Genomic DNA, 25,850 nt, shown 5'->3' with positions numbered 1-25,850 from the left:
CAGCTCTCTCATAGGTTTTTTATATGCAGTGAAGATTGGTGTGTTGTTTTGTAACCTACATTGAGTAGCAAAATACTAAATTTTTCCTTCCTATTTTAATAAATGTACCTTAAAAAAAAAAACCTTGGGAATTTACCACATATTGGATTTTTAAGAATTCAATTATCAGATTAATTATTCATTTAGAAAATATTAAGGACCTACCACCTACTAGACACCAAAAAAGTAAGAAGAAAAGCTATGGTCTTTGTTCCACAAAATTCCCATACTACAAATGGCTGAAAATGAACCATTATCTGGTTAGGTAATACTGGGTCATTTTAGCAAAGGAAATGTTGAGAGACAAGTCATAGAAAATGGGCCCCTGAAGGCTATTGGTCATCTATCTGTTAAACTACACTGCACTTGAACTTTAGAAAAAGGAGAAAAAGCATACCTTTGAATGAAGTAAGCTACTTGCAATATGTCAGACAAACATGATGCATTTTGTTCACACCTTTTCTTATAACAGGTTTCTTTCAAAGGTAAGGTATATTTTTACACTAGCAATTCTTTTTAAGATCAGTAAATGCTGAGTTAAAAAAAAAAAAAATCTGCAAAGTGCCTAATTCACATATGGACGTTTTAGGAGGGATAGAGTTGGTTAGATACAAGAAGACGTTCAGCATTTTCTAAATGCATACTAGTTCATCACTTTCCTCAGGAGGAAGGGTGAAGGCTGGCTTGCATTTTTCCCTTGCTGGAAACATCAGTGTATTCATTTTCTGAACATAAAATAATAATGATTTATAATAGCATCCCCTCCTAGGGTAGAATCTATTGGCTAGAATCATATTACTAATGGAATCTAAGCTATTTTCACTTATTATTCATAGTTAGACTCAGGTTCAGCTCTAGGCAAAATTGTTAAATAGGCAAAACTTATCGCTGGTGCTGTCCCCTTTGGTAGAAATTTCCCCTAGTGGGGAAATCTAGACCTATATTTACTAAGGTGTTTATAGCAAATGCAGCAAAACATTCAAATTACCTCTTCCAGGGATATTTGTGCACTAACAAGGAATTGTTAACATTCCAGAAAAAGGTAACACTTAATTTGAGATTTCAGGTCCTTATGGGCAGCCAGAGAAGAACTATTTGGTTCAGATTGCTCCAAGGAGTGCCCTTCATGGTCGTCCATGCTTCTCTGTCTTTGTCGAGCTTAACTCTTATAAAAAAAAAAAAAGAAAGAAAGAGAGAAAGAAAAAAAGAAAAACAGCAAATGGTTCCATTTTAAGCATAAATCTTGCTATTACTCATAAGTATGTATTAGATGAGGTATTTCAATTTGACATTACAGAATAGCACTTTGCAAAATGTTGCACAATCTGATTATACATGTAGCATTCCTATTCTCCATGCTTTTTCAAAATACAGAAGGCAAGACACTCAACACATTTTCTTTGTTTATCTGAAGGAAATTTCCCTGAACTGAGGAAGAGGAGAAATTGTAGAATACAGACAACATCAGTGGTCTCCTTATCTACAGATATCTTATACATGAGAAAGAACAACAGAATTTCCGTTGACCTGATAGCCAAATCAACTCTTCATTTTTAGTCTCTCCCAGAGAAAGAGTGAGTAGAATGAAATTAATTTTGGACTAAGAACCAAAGCTATAAGTTCAAATCATGGACTTCCTGCTGTGAGATCTTGAACAAATCACGTCTTCCTGGGCTGCTGCTGCTGCTGCTAAGTCGCTTCAGTCATGTCCAACTCTGTGCGACCCCATAGACGGCAGCTCACCAGGCTCCCCTGTCCCTGGGATTTTTCCAGGCAAGAGTATTGGAGTGGGTTGCCATTTCCTTCTCCAGTGCGTGAAGGTGAAAAGTGAAAATGAAGACACTCAGTCATGTCCGACTCTTAGCAACCCCATGGACTGCAGCCCACCAGGCTCCTCCGTCCATGGGATTTTCCAGGCAAGAGTACTGGAGTGAGGTGCTATTGCCTTCTCCTCTTCCTGGGCTAGGATCTAAAATTCTCACCCAGATGGAGAGCTTGATTTCAAAAATCCCCACCAGCAATAAAGCCCCTTGAATTTTAGAGCACAATATTAGACAAAAATGAATAATAGCCCAATAAAAAAACCCCAACGTGGAATGACAAAGTATGGCTTTAAATCTTTGAGCTACTTGGAATAATGAATGGAATCCTTTCCCAAGTTCACATTCGCACCTCTTATAGCCTTCCAATTTATGATTCATTAAGGAAAAAAAAAAAACCTTTCTTCCTGATTTAGTGAAAAGCTCATTTTAAATGTAATTCAGGTCAAAGTTTCCTTTTCTATGTCGGGTGAAATTACATAACTAACTCCAGAAATAGGATTACAGAATGGGTAGGATAATAGCATTTCCAATAATTAATGAGTCTGGTTGTCTTGGTAGACGCAGTGAACATTTCATGCAGATCTGTATTTATTCTGTAGTCAAATATAGGCCAAAATGAGACAGATAGCATTTGACTTGTACATCATAGTGGGGGAAAGCCTTGCCCGTTGCCCTGCTCCTTTCCGTGAATTGCTTAATATCACTTAAGTGGCTTTTGAGAAATTGGATTTTCCCCACTTTTCCTCAGGCAGGAACCAGAAACAGGAAAAGCTCTAAATACAGTTAACGGGACCCTCTCCTCCAGACTATTTCCTGAAGCTGAATACAGATCAGAGCTCAGATCGGTCCCTTTATTTTCATTTAACATCATCTTCAGAGGAACACTTTTAAATAATAATAAACTACTCTTTGAGTCTCTGATTTAAGTAGTGACTATTGATTGGCTGGTTAGAACTTCCGTGCTTTATGAATTGTTCTCTGGAGGTGATGAAATGAGGAAATCAATGCTCCTATGTGTGTTTATAGTCAGTCTAGAGAGCGAATTGGATTTTCAAACACCAGAGACAAAAGGATATTTTAGAATGCCATTACTTAAGGAATACAGCTTTAAAAGGCCTAAGCACATCAAGGCCAATATTGCTCAAAATATCCCTAAATGTTCTGAAATGAGTCGTTAATGTGGAGAGTCCATCCTCAACCACTTTCTATAAAAGAGAAATTGTCATATGCATCTTTGTTCCCTGGCTGTTTAATTCATGCAGAGCAACATCATCGGATGACTCAGAGCATGCCGTGGAGTCACATGGACCGGGGTTGGTCCCAGCTATGGGGCCTTAAGCACATGGCTTTGCGTATCTAAGCTTTCGTGCCTTATCTATCAAAGGGAATCATAATAGTCCTTCCCCCAAGGACTGCAAGGAGGATTAAATAATGTGAACCGTTTGTAACAAGTCTATGGGAGGTAACATCACAGATGGTGACTATGTGCTTAGTTGTGTCCAAATCTTTGTGACCCTTTGGACTGTAGCCCACCAGGCTCCTCTGTCCAGGGGGTTTTCCAGGCAAGATTACTGGAGTGAGTTGTCATTTCCTGCTCCAGGGGATCTTCCTGACCCAGGGATCGAGCCTGTGTCTCCTGTGTGTCCTGCATTGCAGGCAGATTCTTACCCGCTGAGCCATCGGGGAAGCCTGATGGTAGCTGTCATATTACTATTATCGTCACTACATAGTAAGTAGATACTCAATAACTATTGATGGAGGGAACTTTGGAAAAGAGTTTTCAGAGGTCTGTGCTCCCTGGTCTGCCCCAATGTCTCTCCCATGGCCCACCCTCATTCCCACTGACTTAGGGTATCTATTTAGAATTTGGTGGTGCAAAACAAGACCCCTGTCTCTTCCATTTGGACCTTGGGTGGGTATTCATTAACTACACATTCCTCCAACCATGCTCAACCTGTTGAGCTCACCTCCATACTCATCCCATAAAACTAACCCTTCGCAGCTGGCCTTGTTTCGGTAGTCCCTAACCATGGAGCACTAGATTTAAATCCCACTTTGATGTGGGATTTGGTGTTTGAATCCGAATTGCACTCAATCTTTTCCCCTGCAGGGTGGAAAAGGCTGGATTTCCCCCAGATGCCACAGGAAGGAAGGGAAATGGGTACTGGGAAGAAAAGCAATAACTATCCACCAGATTACTTGTCCAGAAAAAAGTAATTGTAACCACATATGATGTTAGATATTAACCAGACTTAGTGTGGTGGTGATTTTGCAATATATGCAAATATCGAATCATTAGGCCGTAACCTAAAACTATTATCAGTATAATTGATATGTATGTCAGTAAAAATGACCCAGTTCAAATTTTGCTTCTTTAATGTAAATTCAAGTCATCTCCATTGACAGTAATTCATCTCTCCTGTAAACTCCAATTAGGGTTTGTGCTTACCTTTCTCTCTCTATGGTTTTGTTTTTGGCTGTGCTGCAAAACTTGCGGGATCGTAATTCCCAGACCAGGAATTGAACCTGGACCCTCAGGAGTGAAAGCATGGAGTCCTAACCACTGGACCACCAGGGAATTCCCCGTGTCTACCTTTCCAATATCACTTGATCACATTGTGCCTAATAGACCGTCATTTCTGCAAACTCCAAGCCCTGAGTTATACTACGTGATTCTTTGTTTTGCTACCCAGTGCCCCACTATAAATAGTGTTTTATAAATGTTTATCAAAGGAATAAATTAATAAACTCCGTAATGGAAGATTTACAATCAATAATAATTTTTCATTATAATAACTGGTTATTACATTTTGTTTCCTATCATTTTTACCAGTTATTTAATCTTTCTATCAGCCGCTTTCTCTAGGGAAAGAATAACTTTAAATAATCACTTGTAAAAGCTTGAATGGTTATACTAAAGTGCAGGTGAGATTAATAATACTCTGACTTAAGGGTATATATCAAACAAAAGGTTGTTTTCTTTCTCTTTTTCTCATTGTATTCTCCAAAGGAAAATGGAGTCATTTCAATGTGTTTAAGTAAAGGGAGGTGTCCATAGGTTTACAAATAACAGCAAGCACAAATACACTCTTAAAAATGCTCAGGTCGGTACTTCCCTGGTGGTCCGGTGGCTAAAACTTCGCACTCCCAAGGCAGAGGGCCTGGATTCAGTCCCTGGTCAGGGAGCTAGATCCCATGTGTCGAAACTAAGAACCTGGTGCAGCCAGATTAATTAATTAATTTTAAAAAGTCTCCAGGTCATCTCATCTTAGTGGAAATTGAAAAAGAAATTGTCTGCATAATGCTTCTAGAAGACAAAATTTTTTCCTGGGAATGAGAATCTCTCCTACGCTCAAAGTTCACTGACTTGCAGGACAGGCCAAGGAGATAAGTGACACAGATGGATGGAGGCAAAGACTAGCAGAGCACCCAGGACTGAAGCTAGGAGTACTGCCCCCTAAATGGGCTACTATCCTCCCCCATCGTGAACACAAATGCTTGGGACAGTGAGCACTAATGTGGGAGAAAACAGTCACATATCCTTCAGGATATGTGAAGGAGAGAAGTCCAAAGGAAACACGTTTGTGCAAGTAAAGGTTATCTTCTTTAATTATCATTATAATTAAAGGTATAAAACATCCCAAACTTAACCATTAAATGTCCAAAAGAACTAGGAAATCATTGGTCTATCTCCCCACCCAATGCTGAAATCATCAACGAACCTTTATTTTTCCCCTTAAAATAAACATCATTACTATACTCATCAACTGGATCTTTTAAAGGTTTTGAGGTTAGCATTTAATCACATGGGTGTAATTTCCATCCCATCTTGCCTTACAATAATTTGAGCAGAGTCACAGCCCCCCAAAAATGTGTTTGAATGGACACACTTGACAATTAGCACACTCTAATGTATTTCCTGAGTTGCACTGCAAATCATTACGAACATTTTAAATGACGTTTCTGTGCAGCTGGAAACTCTGTACATTATATTTTACAGGTCCTTCCCTTACTCTACTAGCCTGGAAGCTTGCTGTAAAGAGTGTGAGCAACAATTGTTGTTGTTTATTTGCTAAGTCACGTCTGACTCTTTTTGAGACCCCATGGACTGTAGCCGGCCAGGCTTCTCTGCCAATGGGATGTTCCAGGCAAGAAACCTGGAGTGGGTTGCCATTTCCTTCTCCAGGGGATCTTCCTGACCCAGAGGTTTCACACACATCACCTTCATTGGCAGGCAGATTCTTTACCACTGAGCCACCTAGAAAGCCTGAGTGATAGGCTTCTAATAAATCAAATTCTAGGAAAGTGACTGTTTCAGGATCATCACAGCAACACCTGTTAACGTAGGTTACTTCTGGATCCAGATCCTCCAGATCTCTGGAATGATACTTTTTATTCTTTATATTAGTGGGAGTATAAAATACATTCTATAAATATTCTCAGTATTACCTATTTCAGTATCGTAAATGTTATCAGTTTATTTGCTGCCATAAATTCCAGGGTGGAGAAGAGAGAATGAGAATTTTATGGGAAGTTTTGTGTTGTTATTCTTTTTAAATTATTTACAAGGCTAGTAAAATACATGTCCAATGTTTTGATTTCAATCAGAAACAGAAGTTTCCTTTCGTCACTGCTTGTCAGTATTTCTTAGTGCAGCCAGCTTTACAGAATTTCATTCCATTTAAAATCATCTTATCTTACAAGTAAAAGTGACAGCTCTGAGTGAAATAAAGATATTTTCTTGAGTAGAAGCAGTAATTATTTCCATTTTTCATTAAAGTAACCCATTCAGTAGTAAAGATTAGAGAAAATTTAAATGATGAAATAAAATTGCCATGAAAGCAGAAATGAGCTAATGGAAGAAAACACATAAACAAGATATTCAAATATGAATTATGTTTGAAAATTAAAAATGCAAGTGATGATAAACATGAACAGCAAATACCTTGCATTTCCACAATACCTTATATCTAAAAATGTAAGGCAAATGAGCAAACTCCTGCAAACAACTTCCACCTTTCTTTGCAGGAAGAAAGGTGAAAGAAGACAGGATTCTCTTTCATCTTTAGCAGAAAGAAATAGAAGTCAAAAGAAAAACAAAGATTTAAGGAATTTTTTTTTCTGCCTCACTCTTCACCTTTTAGCATTCTTCTGAGAAATGAATTTTCTTTGAAGATATTTGTCTCTCCATGGGTTTTCTATACTCCATAATTCCACTGGATCGTAGAGTGAGATAGTCTTGGTGTGCAGGGCCAAGATGGTAATGTGTGTGTATTTTGGAAGGAATACACTCCTTTCTTGCCTTACCTCATTTTTTCTCTTTGGTGTTTCTGAGTGGAGGGCAAAGACGGAATGGAAAGGCGGGAACTAAAAATCCCTCCACTCCAGCTCTGAGGCTTCTGGAAACCTCCTGCAGGTAATGTAAACCCATGCCAAGCTCATCAGAAAATGGACACAAGATCTGGAAACTACAGCATTTACTGGTTGTACCAAGTGGCAGCCCTAATATCTCAGTCTTTGGTGGTATTTTCTCTGCCATGCAAAGCCATACTGTTATTATTAGAATAAACTGGGGCTATACATTTCTCCACCAACTAGAAACTCTGGAAAGATCTTAATCCCAGCTTAATTAAGAAAAGAAAAAACAGGCATCTGTTTTATTTATTTTTTTAAATCTCAAAATTCTCATCAAGATTATTTGAAATGTTATCCATTCTTCCAGGTGTAGTCAAGGGAAAGAAAAATATGTTAAAAGAAACAGCTCTCAGGACAAAAAGCAATGCTGTTTTGGAGCACTCTATCACCTATTACACCCACCCAGTGGCCACCACAAAGCACACCCTCCATCTGGTTTTGTTCCCCTGGCCCCCCTGCCCCCACAGTGACAGACACAGTGCTCAGAGGCCCTGTGACAGGCAGTGTGTCCAACATGAGTCGGATTTCTCACATCCAGGTTTGGGTAAGTCACTTAATTTCTTTGAGCTTAAATTCTTTCATCTATAAGATGGAAATTATATTAGATGGGGGGTGGGGGGCTTCCCTTGTGGCTCAGCTGGTAAAGAATCCGCCTGCAATGCGGGAGACCTGGGTTCGATCCCTGAATTGAGAAGATCCCTTGGAGAAGGGAACGGCTCCCCACTTAGTATTCTGGCCTGGAGAAGTCCATGAACTATATAGTCCATGGGGTCACAAAGAGCTGGACACGACTAAGCGACTTTCACTTCAGTGTGACCTGGCATTGCTAGTGCTCAGCAGCTATTCCATATTTCTTATTAATTCTAGCCAGTGATCATTATAAGTGTGTTTTAGAAATATTTTTTTTAGTTCCTCACACATTTAAATGAGTAGTTGATATCCCTGAGCTCAAAAGGGAACTAAACATAACCATTCTACTGCAGAATCCTGTAGGAGGTGACTTGAGAATAGAGACAGATCAGGACTTGAACTCACTGTGAATTTTCCCTACGTTCTCAAAAACCTGTAAGTCTTCTGCACAGCAAGAGAAGCAGCCAACAAATGAAAAGACAACCTGTGGAATGGGAAAAACATACTTACAAATCACATATCTGATAAGGGGTTAATACCAAAAACACGTAAAGAACTTACAGCTCAATAGCAAACAAACAATCCAACTAAGATATGGGCAGCAAATATTTTTCTAAAGAAGACACACAAATGGCCAACAGGTACATGAAAAGATGCTCAATATCATTAATCATCAGAGAAATGCAAATCAAAACCACAGTGAGATAACAGCTCACAGCTGTTAGAATGTCTGTTGTCAAAAAGACATGAGATAATAAGTGTTGATGAGGATGTGGAGAAAAGGGAACCCTTGTGTACTATTGGTGAGAATGTAAATGGTATAGCCACTGTGGAAGAACTTGGATATGCCTCAAAAAATTACAAATAGAACTACTGTATCACCCAGCAATCTCACTTTTGGGTACATATCCAAAGAAAATGAAAACAGGATGTCAAAGAGATATTGTATTCCCATGTTCATTGCAGCATTATTCACAATAACCAAAATATGGAAACAGCCTAAGTATCTGTCAATAGATAGATGGATAAAAAGATGTGGTATTTTTATACAATGGAATATTATTCAGTCATTAGAAAGAAGGAAATACTGTCATTTGAGATAACATAGATGGGCCTTAAGAGCACTGTGTTAAGTGAAAGAAGTTGGGCAGAAAAAAACAAATGTGTATGATATATGGAATCTGAAAAAGCCAAATTTATAGAAACAGAGTAGAATGGTAGTTAACCAGGGGCTGGAGAGAGGAGGGAGGGGAATAAGAAGACAGTAGTCAAAGGTACAAAGTTCCAGTTAGAAAATGAGTAAGTTCTGGGACTGTAATGCAGACTATGGTGATTACAGTTGATAAAACTGTATTATTCACTTGAAAGAGGCTGCTGCTGCTGCTAAGTCGCTTCAGTCGTGTCCAACTCTGTGCGACCCCATAGACGGCAGCCCACCAGGCTTCCCCGTCCCTGGGATTCTCCAGGCAAGAACACTGGAGTGGGTTCCCATTTCCTTCTCCAACGCATGAAAGTGAAAAGTGAAAGTGAAGTCTAAGACAGTAGATCTTAAATGTTCCCACCACAAAAAGAAATGATAATCATGAGATGCGATGTGGGTGTTAGCTAAGCTAGAGTGGTAACCATTTTGTAATATAAAAGTGTATCAAATCAACTTGTACAACTTAAATTTACAGTGTTACATAAACGTAGTGGGGCGGTGGGGAAACCTAGGTATCGTTGGTCCAGTGAAAGGCTGCACTTGGAAGTGACGTTGTATCTTTCAGGTGCGGTGGGCACCAAGCGAGATACTCTACTGAGAAAAGTGCAAGGATTTCATGCCTTCAGCTCCTCTCTCCTCTCACATCTATGCAACCTTGGGCAGGTCACTTCATCTTTTTAAGCAAGCGTCTGCACGTCTGAAAAATGGTGGATTTACCAGAATCTCCTCCATTGGTGGTTTTCAAGAGTCAAGTAAGCTCAAATGCTTGGCAAGTGGTAGGCTTAAAATAAAGACTGGCTGTTGTTTATTAATAGGATTCTCTCCTAAATTAAAAAGGTGAGGTAGACTGAGAAGATATGTCTATAACAAGGTCAGTTCGAGCATGCTGCCCTCAACCCCGGGAGCGACCACTGCAGCACTAAGGTCCACGTGGCAATGTTCTCAAATGACAGATGAAATGCCTGCTCTGGAATCTGAACAGGCAGAGAGCTCTTGGCTTTGGGTTATAAAACCAGCACTCACCCCATCCGTTTCAGTCCTATGCGGACCTTCCCCTTCCTTGCTCAGTGACTAGCGTGTCCCCCTGGCCGGTATAGGCAGAGCCACCAATACCGCAAGGTGATGGGGGGTCCTGCAGTCGGCTGCCCCGTTATCTCTGAGCAGGTGACCAGCGTCCAGAGGTGACCATCATTTCCAACCAGCTAGGAGAGGAAGGAGGAGAGAACTATAATAATGTTAGTCAGGTAGCCACTTCTACCTTATCAGCCCCAGCAGATGCAAACACGCGCAGACAAATACTATACCAGAGGGTAGGATAAAAGTGGAATTAGAAAATAGCTACCTTCAGGAGATCCTGAGCTTCCGAACTTGATATGCAATTGTCATATAGATAACATGGAAAAACAGATAATAAACACAGCTTTTAATTCAAACATGACCTTCAAAGAGCTTTTCCCTTAGAAACACAAATGAAAGGCCCCCAGATATTTGAAAGAGCAGATTCAAAGAGTAAGCCTCCCCCTGGGGGTTCCCCACACCCCGAGCTCAGGGCACACCCCAGACAGCTCTTCCCAAGAACAGTGTTGGACTTTTTATCACATTTTACCACAAATTCTGAAGTTCCTTATCACATGGGAAAGCTTCCTTTACCACGTTCTTATCTCATTCCAAATGTATCTTATCAATATTCACGGGGTGAGTGCGTGAGTATTTCTAAGGGACAGCAGAGAACAGTGTATGATAAATGGAACACTGCTGCCATTCTGATCGGTGGGAGAGATCAAGAGAAAGTGGCCAGCTGGAAAGATCAGCTGGGCTCGGCTGAAGCGCCAGGATCATCTATAATGTGGCAGGAGTGATGCATCGCTGAGCCCAGGGACCCTTCCGAAAAGGCAGGGGACCGAGAGACCCAAGTTCGGAGTGGACCGGGGTTTCCTGCAGAAGTGGCTTCTAACTGCAGCCAAGTAGAAGCCACTTAGTGTCCTTGAGAGGCAAGCAAGTCTCTGCATTAAAACTGTCCTCTCCTCAAGCCATATTTTATGGGTGCCAGAGCAGAGCATTTTAAATGAGCTGAACTACGTGTGCAGTCCTCTTAAGGATCAGGCAGGCCCTTCTCACCGTGACATTGAACCAGAGACTGTTCCCGCTCCTTAGCAGTTTGTAAATCACACAGGAAATTCTGAAAGGACCAAGTCCCCTCCCACGCCCCTGTTGTCTGCCCTTGTTCTCCCCCATCTCCTTGGCTTCCATTCTGAAATAGATCGTTAGTGTCTTGTGTAGAAAACTTTCCAGAGGATAGGATGGGTAAACATACAGCTTGCTCTCTCAAAACAAGCATTCAAAATGCTTTACTCCTTCCCAAGAGAACTGTAAAATATGATTTTCTTAATGAGCTTGTATGAATGGCCTGGTTAAGAAAGATGATTACACCAAGGAATTAAATTCCACCAAATATAACAAGACACACACATACTGGATCTTGATATGAAGACCCAGAAGCATTCTCGGATGAATCAAATAAAAAGGCATAAACTCGATCTGTAAGAAAAGAGGAATTTGATCCTAATAACGAATATATTGTTCGATCAAAAAGTAGATGAAGTGATACCTTTCAGAAAACTTCCTAACTCTTATCAGTCCAGCCCCTGGACACCAGGTGCAAAGCCAAGACTGAAAGTTGTCATTTACGGATGACCTAGGAGGCAGGTCAGTGACCCCAATAGACACCGGGGCCCTTTTACTGGACAGAGAAGTTGCAATTCACAAGCAATTGAGCGGAAATGATTTCCTCTCTGGGGCGGTTGAGCTGGCATAACAAAGTCACGAAAGCTGTGACGGGGTTAGCTGACTTGTTTCAAAAACAATGCTAATGTTGTCAGGGTGGCAGGGTCAAACCCCATATGGGCTCATTGTCTTTGGAGAGGGAGAAATGATAAACACGGTCAGGGAGGCTTCACGAGCAAACATCTCAGGTCACATGGGGACCCAGTACCAAGACTTCACCAAACCCCATCAGTACTTTTGGAAAAGCAATCCAAAGGGCAAACTCTCTAGCTAATTTTACCCACTATGTGTGACCCTGTGCAAGGAAGACATGAGGTTATGATAGCATCGTGTCAGCCAAGAATCCTGGACAAGGCAATGATCCTATTTCATTGGATGTTGTCAAGGAGATCAGAGGAAAGAAAACTGGGAAATCAGGGCCGGAAGTATGACAGTTTTAAGAATAGAGCGTGATATCTCCCAAATAAAATCTAATAGGACAATCATAAACAACCCTAAAAGGGAGAACAAAATGAATAATCTTAAAAGGTCCAAGGAGCCCCAAAGAAAGACTCTCTTATGGCTATTCTTAACAGTCAACAAAAGTCTCACCTCAGGGGGTCCCTCCCCAACCCCAAAACCTAACACAGCCTCCCTGCTCCATCAATGAACTGCACTGCTGCTTTGCAGGGTAAAACAGACTTAAGACACATGGCTCTTTCTTTTTTGATCTGTGTTCTCAGTGGGAAGTAAAATTGCTATTCAACATGTCAGTGGATACTTGTGAATAAACACCACATTCTCAAGTAACTTAGATTTTTCCCAGTTTAAGTTTTGCACCATTATGAATTAAAGATAAACTACCACCTCTAAATAGGAATTTGGTGACTCAGCTCCTGGAAAACAAATTATTTCAACAGCTTCAGCATCAAAGAGCTGATAGGTAAGCATCACCACCAGTTCAGAATTCAGCCCTGTTGTATAAATATGTTTAGATCCTGCCTTCTAGCCAGGCTGTTGTGTGTGCCAAACATAAGCCTCAACTCTGTTTGAAAAGTGAGAAGATAGAAAGGGACCATCTTTTTTAATGATTGGCTGACCAATCATTCAGAAAGTTGGACTGGATCCTGATGCTAAGCATTTCCGCAATAAACACTTACAGGAAGAAGGCCATTCTTAAAAATGTAAGGGACAACTCACCAATGGCAAGGTTAGAAAACAAGTAGAGGCTGTAAGGACTCAGGATTGAGATTTGACAGCTGAGCATGAGAGAGGTGTCAATTATGTCTTTGAGAAAGTCAGTATTTCAAATCTCAGTTTCTCTGAAGGATCACCCCCTCTTCAGCCCTACAAATAAACTCCCTGATGTTTTTCATAGCTTCTACAATGAAGATCGCAACCAACACAATTACATCTCGTAATTCTGGGCCATTTAATATTACCACTCTCAGGCTGGGCTTCCAAATTCCACAGACCTTCGTTTTTCTACTATTAATTTATATTAGAGCAGAGTTGCTTTACAATGGTGTGTTAGTCTCTGCCATACAGAAAAATGAATCATCTATCTGTTTACATATATCCCCTCTTTTTTGGATTTCCTTTTCATTTAGGTCACCACAGAGCACTGTGCTATACAAAGGTTCTTATTAGATATCTCTTTTATATATAGCATCAAGAGTATATATGTGTCAATCTCAATATCAATCTGTAAGGAGTAAGATGAATTTGATCTTCCCATCCCTGTTCCCCCTCAGTATCCATATGCTTGTCCTACGTCTGTGTAGCTGTTTCTGCAGATAAGATCTTCTATACCAGTTTTCTAGAGTCCACATATATATGTTAATATACAGTGTTTGTTTTTCTCTTTCTGATTGACTTCACTCTGGATAACAGTGTCTAGGTCCATCTGTGTCTCTCCACAGGCCCTTAGGACAAAGTCTCAGAGATCCACACTGACAGAAAAGTCTAGATACGGACACCTCTATCATTTTTATATTATTATTGAAGTATAGGTGATTTAGAATATTGTGTTAGTTTCAGGTGTACAGCAAAGCGATTTAGTTGTGTACCTTTTGCAGACTGTTTTCCACAATAAGTCATTACAAGATGTTGAACATAATGTTCCATGCCATGCAGTAGGTCCTTGTTGTTTATATATACTAGTTTGTATCTGTTAATCCCATCAGTTTCAGTTCAGTTGCTAAGTCAGTCCAACTCTTTGAGACCCCATGGACTGCAGCACGCCACATTTCCCTGTCCACCACCAACTCCCAGCGTTTGCTCAGACTCATGTCCATTGAGTCGGTGATGCCATCCAACCATCTCATTCTCTGCCGTCCCCTTCTCCTCCTGCCTTATTAATATGCCTAATTTATCCCTCCTCTCTCTGCCTCTCTTTTTTGGTTACTTTCTCCCTAAGTTTGTTTTCTATGTCTGTAACAGACACATACACTTATAAATGGAAACTATGATTTGATGGATATGCTGCAAACCATTTTCCTTGAGAACATATTTCTAGCTCTCTTTGAAGAGGAGAAAGTGGGAGAGAAAAGGTCAACAGCCAAAGAGATGATGCTGACATGTCAGATGATCCAAATAATCAACTTTAAAAAAAGCAAAAACCTGGGTAATAAGGAAAATGAGAAATGTAATTAAGCTTTCCCAGTTCTATTATAAACAGAAGAATGATTTACTGTCTCAGCATCCTAATGATTGCTGCTCACACACCTTCACAGAGTGAAGCTTTCCACAAAGGATTCAGCCTGGGGAATTTCACTGTTCACATTGAACCATCTCGTTCGTCAAGCCCTTCCCCTGGACTCACAATGTCACATCTGAATTCTCCCTCAGCGTGACTCCAGCCCCTCCTGGGAACATGGGATTGTCTCATTGATGTTCAGGGAAAACAGACAAGGAAAAGAAGAATGGACTGTGCTCAGTGGTGACCTAAATGGGAAGGAAATCCAAAAGAGAGGGGATACATGTATATGCACAGCTAATTCACTTTGCTGTGTAGCAGAAACTAACACAATATTCTAAAGCAACTATACTCCAATAAAAATTAATTAAAAAAAATAAGAAGGGTCAATACTGGGATTGACATCCTTACAATGATGTCTCGTATTTTCAGGCCTTTTCCTGACCAGCCCAGCCCAAAGTTCCTGTATCTCTCTTCCTCTCCACAAGCTCTTATCTTGAACATTCACTGGGTACTTGCCCTAACTGGTAGAGTTAGTTGTCTGTTTATGCAAACTTATCATGCTGTCAGAGTAGAAGGTGAACTAATTGACACAGAAGCCATTGGAAATGAGATAATGTGATAAGGTCATATATTTTTATAACTCTCCCCAACTTCATTTAACACAATAGCTTATATAGTAAATAATCAATAAATCTGTTAATTAAACGTATGTAGGTAAAGTATTTTGTTGGAGAGCCAAAACTTCATTATTCAACAACCCAGTCAGGCATTTAACTTAGATGATCTTTAAATTCCTTCTGAGCTTTAATAGTCTGTGGTTCTTATTCATTAATTTGCAATCAAATGTTATAGTAAGGTTTATCTTTGCATGGTATAACAGTATAAGGAAAAAAAGATGTTTGTTGAAAAACTAATAGAGTCTGACATATAAGACTCAGGGAAAATGAGCAAAAACTTCCTTTTTTCTCTCTCTCGCTTTTTCCCCCCTGCACTTCAAGTACATCTATTTGATTCAAATTGATTATTTAATTATACATCCTTATTCATTTTGATAAGTTTCATTTGGTGCTCTAAATCAAATTATAATAAATATATATGTATAATCTGTGATGCTGTGCCTGGATCACTGAAATGGATTTCACTCCAGCTAATTAGTGGCAAACTCAGGCTTCAGTCACTGATCTATTTCCCCAAGACCCACAACCTTTTGAAAATCTTGCAAAGTGGAAAATATCCAAATCATCTTATTAATTGGCTATTCAAGTCACCATCTATCCTTTCTCTGCCACATCTATTAATAACAGCTCATTCACAGCCAATTCAATAAATATTTACTAAGGGGCTATTATATTTCAGGCAATGTACTCCCCACTAGAGTCAAGAAAAACATATAAACTAGGTTACAATTCAGGAGAGGCAGGCAGAATTATACAAGCAGTCATGACTCGGCAGTCACATGACAGAGAAGAGCTGCAGACTCTCCTGGCTTCAGGAGTGGTTCCCAAAGGAAGAGCATCTCCCCAAAGGAAGAGATCCCGGCTGAAATCTGAGGGCTTAGTAGCATCTGGCGAGATGTGATAGTTCTGTCAAGGGATACTCTGTAGTCATGAATACTCTTTGGAAGGACTGATGCTCCAATACTTTGGTCATCTGATGTGAAGAGCTGACTCAATGGAAAAGACCCTGATGCTGGGAAAGTTTGAACGCAAAAGGAGAAGAGGACAGCAGAGGATGAGGTGGTTGGATAGCATCACTGAGTCTATGGGCATGAACTTGGGCAAACTCCAGGAGATGGTGCGGGACAGGGAGGAGGCCTGGAGTGCTGCAGTCCTTGGGGTCACAAAGAGTCGGACATGACTTAGCAACTGAAAAACAACAACAACAAATTCTCTAGTCAGGAGGAACTGGTCATATGAAAGAGAGGAGGTGAGAAAGAGCATGTTGTTAGGGGAGCAATTTTAAGCTGGACTGGAGTTCAAGGGTGTAGAGGTGGAAGGAAGGAAGGGAGGGAGGGAGGGAGGGAAGGGGAAACCAGAAAAACAAGTGTGAGCAGTGCTAAGATCAGCCAGGATTTGTGAGCCGTATTCAGAAGTTTGGACTTTATCTTCTGGGTGATGGCAAAGCCCACTGAAGTGGCCTAAGATACAGGAATAGGGACTTCCCAGGTGGCTCAGTGGTAAAGAATCCACCTGCAAAAGAGGAGACACAGGGGATACGGGTTCCATCCCTGTATTGGGAAGATCCCCTGGAGGAGGACACAGCAACCCACTGCAGTGTCTTTGCCTGGAGAAGCCCATGGAGAGAGGAGCCTCGTGGGCTACAGTCCATTAGGTCACAAACAGTCAGACCCAACTGAAGCTACTGAGCACACACACATGCAAGATAGAGGAATAAAATGATACAATGATATGAAACTGTAGTGTAGATAATTAATGAAAGATGGTCAAGACGTGCCCAAGGAGAGCAGTTAGGAGAAGGTGGAATGACCTAGACCAGGGCAGTTGCTTTGGAGACAGAGAGATGTGGTTGGTCTTTTCAGACTTTGAGGTAACATCTAGAGGAGTCAGTGATTGGTTGAATTTGGGATGAGCAGATGGAGAAGTCAAGGATGACTCATGCCTAAAGTTTTGCTCACTCCTTCCCTGCCTTCCATTACACACCCACCATTCTGGTTTAGGCCACTCTTCCTCTTTACCAACAGATCTTTCATTGGCCATCTTAACATTCTGTTTCTTCAGCAGGCTGTACATTTTGGTGGAAGGTCCAGCTCCACTCAAATTTCTGCTGCTTAGAAGTTTTCATGTTTCCCTGCTGTCTGCTGAATTAGGTACAAGGCTCTCCTATAGGCCTTCAGAGCCCTCCAAAACTTGACACTTCATAGCCCACCTTTCTGGTTTACTGTTTCTCTGCCTGCCCTCTAAATCCTAAGCAAATGACACTGTTCACCTTTCAACAAATTAAACCCACATTTCTCACCTTGTTTCCTCTCTGGAAATCCTTCCATTCCATGAGGATCGTCTCCAACGTCATGTCCACCATCAACTCCTCTCCATCAGCATGTCCCTTCCAAGTCCCTCAAAAATTCCTCATAGCATTTCTACTGTACTTCTGTTGTGACACTCACTGTTTTGTTTTGTTTTTTTCTTAATTATAATCATTTGTGTCTTGGAATTATCACCCTCTGCTGCAATCCAAGATTCCTCTAGGCCAAATCCATGTCTGTTAACCCAGGAGCTTTGGGTGGGTAGTAATTGTCTGTTGGCCTGAATTAATGAGATTCCATTGCACATGTGTAAGCATTTGTTAATAAGAGTTAATTTTTTTCTTTTCTAGTGGCATCTAGAACAGAGGTCCCAAATTGGCAGTTAGAAGCTGAATCTGGCCCACAGATGTGCTTTGTTGAATCCACAGTTATTTTTTTAATTGAGTCAACATTTTTCAATGGAACATTTTAGGTAAAATGCCAGATTTTCAGCTTCTCTAAAAGTAGAGTATTCTGGCAACAGCGAGCCCATATTCATTTCCGAGAGAAAACGACTAAAGTGGGAGCCAACCTGCCCCCTTTGGATGGAGCATGCACACCTCACTTCACCCCACAGCCCAGCCCTCGCTGGTCCGCTGCCTCACTGATGTAACAATGCCTCCCCTGCGGGCAGTAGAGCTTGCCACCCCTGCTCTCAAGTCCTTGCAAGGGCAATCCATAGCACCTCCATTGACTGATGTTACTAGCCCAGGACTGTCTTTCAAATCAAATTTGAGGGGTACATGAATTGGACCATGGTGTTCCTTTGCCTTGTGCCCTCCACAACATCTCCCCTACAGTGCCAAAAGTTCTCCGAGTACTGAGCTACACTCTTTTCTCATCAAAATGCACCTGCCTTCTAATGCAAGTTAGATGATTAGTATGTGTTCAATGTTAACAAATTAATAATGATAATATTTCCTGCATGGGTGTAGTATAAGTATAGCAAGTCTGTGTCAAGAACAATGTAACACACGCATGCACACGAACACACGTAGACACCATGGCTGACATCACAAATCAACCACAGGTCTCTTTCCAGGTAGATCCTCAGAAATCATCTCTCTACAGCCCTTCAGGGAGCCACCACCAATGGCTTGGAGCTGGCACTGAGGCAGGCACCCTGCATCCATCAGGTACATCACCTCTTTATTCACACAGCAGGGAGGTGGGTGGACAGAACAGGCAACATTATTATCATTTTGGTGAGAAAACTGATTCCAAACAAAGTCTGCCACTTGTTCCACATTAAGGAAGATAAAGGTATCTGAGATAAATTTTAAATCCTGCCCTCAGAGTCACAAATCCACTCCCCTATAGGAAGGAGGGGAGGAGTGACTTAACTATTCAACAGGAAAAGATTTAGAAGCTCTGGTTGATTTTAAATGAAAAGAAATGAAAATATGACGTGGCTCGCCCACAGTTAATGTGAACACAGGTGCTCTCCGCTCCAGGCTTCCTAGGGCACTTGTACCTCTGCTGAGCTCCTGAATGCCCCAGTGGCTTCCATTTAACAGAAATAAACTCACTGGGGATGGACAGTCCAGCATAAGGACAAAGGGTGACTCAGCTGGAAGAGGGAGGAGGTGGCGATTACATGCACCACACCAGAAAACTGCCCTGGACTCGAGAAAGAGGAGATGCCAGTGCATAATGTTGCTCACTTTGGGACCCACCCATGTCACTGGAAACATGGAGGAGGCTTTAGGAGGATTTTTTCACACACTGGGGGTGGAGAATCACTTCATGTCTTCAAGACACCTTCCGTGATTAGTATTCTGTGCTTCCACACAAAGGTCACTTAGCTAGAAAGGGTGGAAGTCCAACTTTGCTGATGCCCTCTCTGGCAGACTTTCTTTCAGATAGTATATTTGGATTTTAACAGAGGAGATCGATGCCTTAGATAACATGATCCATCCATACAACACAATGCACTAGAGACACACAGTTTCTGTATGTCTCTGCAGGAGACACAGGTTTGATCCCTGGGTCAGGAAGATCCCCTGGAGAAGTGTTCTTGCCTGGGAAATCCCATGGACCCCAGTCCATGGAGTTGCAAAGAATCAGACACAACTTATCAACTCAACAACAAAAAATCCTATCTTGTATGTTATCTTGTATCCTGAAATGTGACTGAATTTGTTCATTAGTTCTAACAGTTTTTGATGGAATATTTGGGGGTTTATCTATATAATATCAGAGAAGGCAATGGCACCCCACTCCAGTACTCTTGCCTGGAAAATCCCATGGACGGAGGAGCCTGGTAGGCTGCAGTCCATGGGGTCACTAAGAGTCGGATACGACTGAGCGACTTCACTTTCACTTTTCACTTTCATGCATTGGAGAAGGAAATGGCAACCCACTCCAGTGTTTTTGCCTGGAGAATCCCAGGGGTAGGGGAGCCTCGTGGGCTGCCGTCCATGGGGTTGCGCAGAGTAGGACACGACTGAAGCGACTTAGCAGCAGCAGCAGCAGCTATATAATATAATGCCATCTGCAAATACAGAAATTTTATTTTTTTCTTTCCTTTCCAATTTAGATGTTTTTTTCCTTTCTTTTTCTTGCCTGATTGTTCTGGCTACAACTTTCAGGACTATGCTGAAGGAAAATGATGATATTGGGCATCCTTGTATTGTCCTGATCCTAGAAGAAAAGATTTTTTTAATATGATATTAGCTGTGGAACTTGTTATATATGGCCATTATTGCATTGAGGTATGTTACTTCAATACTGTTTGTTGAGCATTTTTATCATGAAAGACTGTTGAATTTTGTTGAGTGGTTTTTCTGCATCTCTTGAGATAAATGTATGATTTTATCCTTCATATTGTTAATGTGGTACATCACCTTGATTTGTGGGTGTTGTTCAACACCCTTGTATCCCTTAAATAAATCCCACTTGATCATGGTGTATAATCCTTGTAACATATTATTGAATTCCGTTTGCTAATATTTTGCTGAGGATTTTTGCATATGTGTCCATCAGGGATATGGTAAGTCATTTGAGTTGCCCCTGGCAGTCCATCACTCTCCTTGTATTGCTTAGTCCTTCCTCATAGCCAAGGTATTTACATGATGGGATGTAAATGATGAAACTAGGGATTTGGGAGGCTCAGGGGACCTGAAAGATGGACTATCACTCAGCCTGGAGTGATACTCCAAGAAATCAAGACCCTAAATAATGGGACATGCCACTCAGGAAGTTTTCATAGCAAAAGATACTCCATAAAAACAAGCTTAACTGTAGTACAAAAGGGAGCACAACCAGGGCAGGAGAGAAAGATGTCTCATCGCAGCACGGTAGTCAAATAGGCAACACTATGTATTACAGCCTTTCTGTGAACGTCGGGATGAAATGAGGACATGGTCCAGAGCCTAGAGTTTTCTGAGTTTAAGACATGGCCATTCGTCAGTGAAGTAAGTCAGAAAGAGAAAACGAATATTGTATATGAATGTATACATATATAGTCTAGAAAAATGGTACTGATGAGCCTGTTTGCAGGGCACGAGTAGGGACACAGACATAAAGAACAGATTTGTGGACACAGCAAGGGGAAGGAACAAATTGAGAGAGTAGCACTGAAACATGTACTTTAGCATATGGAAAATAGATGGCTAATGGGAAGTTGCGGATAACACAGGGAGCTCAGCCTGGGGCTCTGTGACAGCCTGGAGGGGTGGGGCTCGAGAGGGAGGGGACGTACGTATACCTGTAGCTAAAGCATGTTGTTGTATGGCAGAAGCAACGCGACGTTGTAAAGCAATTATCCTCCAATTGAACATTTTTTAAAGGACACAACCGTGAGGCTGGCCAGTAGACAGCCCTGACAATCACTCTCAGGCACCAACACCCAGAGGATGGTGAGTGGTTCGGCCTGTGGAGGCAGAGCTCTGGGCCAGCTACGAGCTTCAGGGAGGCTTCCCCGAGGTCAGGAGCTGAACCCAGGCCAACTATAGCCCAAAGTGTAAAGGGGCAGTGAGGGATTATGCTGCCAAGAGAGGACAGAATGTGAGAGCTCGAGGACAATTCGAGCCCATTGCAACGAGGGAACCTCTCAGACTCGGACCTGCTTTCCAGAGTCCTCATCCTGCCACGCGTTGACTAAGATCTCCAGAAGTAGTGTAGAAGAATGGCCATTACCTTCTACCTTTCCAGAGCCCAGAATCAGTAAGCACATCACAGCTAGTATATGTTTATATGTTCCTGCAGGTCCCTGTACAAGCATGCATGTGCATGCATGCACGCACACACACACACACACACATTTTTACATACACACATTTTACTTCCTCATGTTCTGAGCCAAAATATAGCGCATCTACATAGCTTGACAAGAACACAAGTGGAGCGAAATAGAAACAGAGTATTCCAGCACTTCATGATCTGGCAACACTAATCTTACTGCAGTCTACTCCCCAGTGGGGGACAAGCCTCACCTTCTGCTGGATTTTCAAAAGTGGTAAAACCAAGCGCACATTCCCAGAGAGCAAGTATTCCTCTGCTTCCTATGTGGCTGTGTCCTAGACACCACTGCACACAGCTGGCTGCCGAGTGAATGCCTTTTCATGATTCTGGTAGGACACCAAACTCATACCAACACAGAGTTTCCTAGAACAGCAGTCCCCAACCTATTTGGCCCCATGGACCCATTTTATGGACGATAATCTGTCCATAGATCGAGGTTGAAGAGGGATGGTTTCAGGATGATTCAAGTGCATTACACGTATTTCTATTATTATTACATCAGCTGCACCTCAGATCATCAGGCGTTAGATCCTGGAGATGGGGACCCCCCATTTTAGACTGTATAGCTACAGTAGGTTGAATTCCTTGAACACTCTAGGCCAATTCCATGGGGAAGAAAATCTTAAAAGCATCAAGTCTCCCTCAAATAGTTGACTGAATAGCTCTGTCGGAAGGCAAACTAAAACTAAAAAATAAAAGAAAAAAATTTGCTTGTTGAAAAATTCCAAAAATAGTGATTAATGGATATACTTAACAGGGTATTGCTTACATTTATCTCTGTCATAAGTTGCCCTGATAGCTTTTGGAGACCTTTATCTGTGTTAATTTTGAAAGAGATTATCATGAAAAGTATGTTCCGAGATGTCATCTTTCATTTCTTAGGACTGGGTGGTAGGCTCGCCAGGGGTACAGCCTGGAGCTTAATGACGAGGCCACTTCTATGCCACTGCAGCACAAGGGACTGGAGAGCACTGCCCACTCTTCTCCGAACAGAAAATACTACTATTTCTTCCTGGGCCACGTTCAGGGGTAGGATCAATATCTGTTTCTGAGAGTCAGGCTTGGGTGATAACTCAATATTAAATGCTTGACTGAATGGGGTTCCTTCTAATCAGCTAGAGGAGATCATCTAAGCCCACTTTCTGGGCACACAGAGGCAGAGAAAAGGGGCTGCAAACTATCCATATACTGCATAAAGAAGGATGCGAGGTCTGCTGTGAATGAGGGAGTTGGAATAGCTCAGCACGAACCTGGGATCCTGTGACTCTAATGAAACTCTGTTGTGATTTGTGGAAATGGCTAGCAGGTGATGGGAGACTATTAGTTCCAGAAGCTGGAAATTCTGATCTAGAAAAATAGTGCTGATGAGCCTATTTGCAGGGTAGGAATAGAGACACAGATACAGAGAATGGACTTGTAGACACAGAGGAAGAAGGAGAGGGTGAGACGAATTGAGACAGTAGCGTTGATATATACATACTATGATTTGTAAGTATTAGTAGGTAACGAGTAGGAAGCTGCTATACAGCACAGGGAACTCTGCTGGGTGTTCTGTGATGACAGAGGCGTGGGATGGGGGAGAGGGAGGGAAGCTCAGAAGGGAGGGGATATATGTATGCATATAGCTGCTTCACTTGTACAACAGAAACTAACACAATATTGTAAAGTAATTATAGCCCAATAAAAAGAAAAAGAAAGAAAGAAAGTTGAAGTTTTTGGTCTTCTTTCTGAATGCCTCCTAAAGTAATGGAGATTTTTATAAACATCCATATTCACTCAACCTCTCTTATAGAAGCAATCTAAATGTATAAAGTGTTCACTCGAGATCCATTGGCCTATTTACAACCCGTAAGGAAGTTATAGGAAACAAGATACAACTTTAAAGAAAGAACTCAGGAGAAAAGGAGAGGCCAAGCTTGGCCAACCCCTTCCTGAGGCTTGGCCTCACCATCCATCTGCTTCTGCTGGGCTCCGTGGCTCGTGGCAAACACCCACGAGGCCTGTCCATGCTTGCCTGTGGTCACCACACAGATGCCACCATGCCACGCAACCCAGACTCCTGGGTCATAGCCTCAGGCTGGCTTTGTAGACACAGGACACAGAATCTTTCACCGAATGGGACACATAGGGAATCGTGGCATTTCCATCCAGACAGCAAATGGCTATGGTACAAATTTTGACTTAATATGGACAAATCACAGTGCTCTTTTCATTGCAGATTCGGGTCTGCATTAAAGGTGACAACAGAAGATGAGATGGTTGGATGGCATCACCGACTCAACGGACATGAATGTGAGCAAACTCCAAGAGATGGTGAAGGACAGGGAAGCCTGATGTGCTTCAGTCCATGGGGTCACAAAGAGTCAGACACAACTTAGCGACTGAAAAACAACAAATGAGATTTCATCAATGATTGAGCCAGTCCCCTGATGGAGAGGCACGGTTGTAGTGCTCACCACATGCAAAGGATACCTGTGACCCTGGTGACAATGCTACGGTTGTTGTGACTTTACCTGTGAAAGAAATAGGGCTCATGGAGGTTGAGGAGCTCCCCCAGTGCCCAGGACAAGAAAGCGGCTAAGCTAGAATTCAAACTCGGGTCTGCACGGTTGCAAAGCTCTCTCTTCACATGATCCTTGTCATCTCTCACTGATTCGCTTAAACTTGATGTCTCTGATGGGGGAAAGGGCTGGGAAAAGAGCACAGAAAGGAGAAAGGGGGACTAGACAGTGATATGCTCTGAGGCCCCATGAGCCAACAGTGTTCAAGAGGGCAGCTCAGAAAGTCAGGGCAAGGCAAGAAACCCAGAGTCCAAGCAAAGAGCATCCTCGATGGCAGCACAGGGCAGGGATGGTGCTAGAGAAACAGACCAAGGGTCCACATGTTGGGAGCAGGCCCCGAGATGCTCTGGGACCCGAGCACCAGTACACGGGGAGACAGAGCCTGATGCTCAGGCAGCGGACACCCCCGCGACCAGATGTTCTTCTTCTGTCTCTGCTGGCCCGGCCCTGTGGGTCCTCAGAGAGTCTGGCCTCAAGCCCCACAGGTGAGGAGAATGAGAAGCAGCTGCCGGGCAGCGCGCCGGGGAACGGGAAGCAGACCCTCTTCTCTGGCAAATGCGGTTCCCTGACAGGTGGCGGGAGGAGAAGCTGTTCCCACTCACACGGAGTTGGATGGAAAAAGTGAAGATGAAAACCAAACGCGATGCCATCCCTCCAGAATCTCCACATGCCCAGGGAAGTGGCTGCTGGCTGGACCCTGGTGGGGGAGGAGGAAGCCTCCTAGCTGAGAACTACCACCCAGATGAGGGTCAGCAGAGACCCCCACCCAGATGAGGTCCTGACTCATGGGAACAGTCGTGATCTGAGTAACAGCAGCGCTCACTGAAAACTCTTTATGACCTAACATGTGCACGCCTTTCCCTGTGTTATCACTCCAACCATCCTGGGGTTTCCCATTTCACGGGCAAGGAGCCGGTGGTCCCCAGTGGCTGAGGGACTCGCCCCCGGCGAGGAGAAACACACGCTGCTGTAGAAGAATGTGCCACCGTCTGGAAAGGATGTCAGAGCCCAGAGCCTGCAGCCCTCCTGCTGCAGCCCATGGACGCGTTCTTCCCCCAGCAAGCAGCTCAGCCTGGAATTCACTGGGAAGAAACATACACCCACACACACACTGAAACAGACACATACAGACACACAGACACACAAACATTCAAACATACATAGACACAGCTACACAGACATGTACACAGGGACACAAACATTCAGACACACATGTACACAGAGACACTGGAAGACACACATAGGCACACAAACACACAGATACACACACACGCTCCCTGAATCACATTTGGCAGGATTCAAAAGTAATCCCAAATCTTTTGATTTCTGAAATTACCATACACATCCCTTTTTCTCCCAGAAGACATATCTTAAAATATATTTAAATGGAAACATACATTTTAAACAGGAATATAAAATCCTTTCTTCACATCCCTCTTAAGAGCAATTT

The 25,850-nt window shown here is 42.3% G+C and overlaps 1 long non-coding RNA gene across 1 annotated transcript in view; it reads right to left on the bottom strand.

Annotated features, from left to right (window-relative positions):
- The window catches only part of LOC112449260 (uncharacterized), a 39,126-nt gene extending 20,729 nt beyond the window's left edge, over positions 1-18,397 (bottom strand). The window contains exons 1-4 of the long non-coding RNA XR_009496847.1: positions 17,549-18,397; positions 10,132-10,310; positions 8,313-8,391; positions 1,028-1,204 (exon numbers count right to left, since the gene is read on the bottom strand). This is a non-coding gene — a long non-coding RNA (uncharacterized lncRNA). The remainder of the gene's footprint in view (positions 1-1,027; positions 1,205-8,312; positions 8,392-10,131; positions 10,311-17,548) is intronic.
- Between the last annotated feature and the right edge of the window lie 7,453 nt (positions 18,398-25,850).

This window comes from Bos taurus, chromosome 13 (assembly GCF_002263795.3).
Source record: "Bos taurus isolate L1 Dominette 01449 registration number 42190680 breed Hereford chromosome 13, ARS-UCD2.0, whole genome shotgun sequence".
NCBI classification, from domain to species: Eukaryota; Metazoa; Chordata; class Mammalia; order Artiodactyla; family Bovidae; genus Bos; species Bos taurus.
This window is presented reverse-complemented; position numbering and strand designations above follow the sequence as displayed.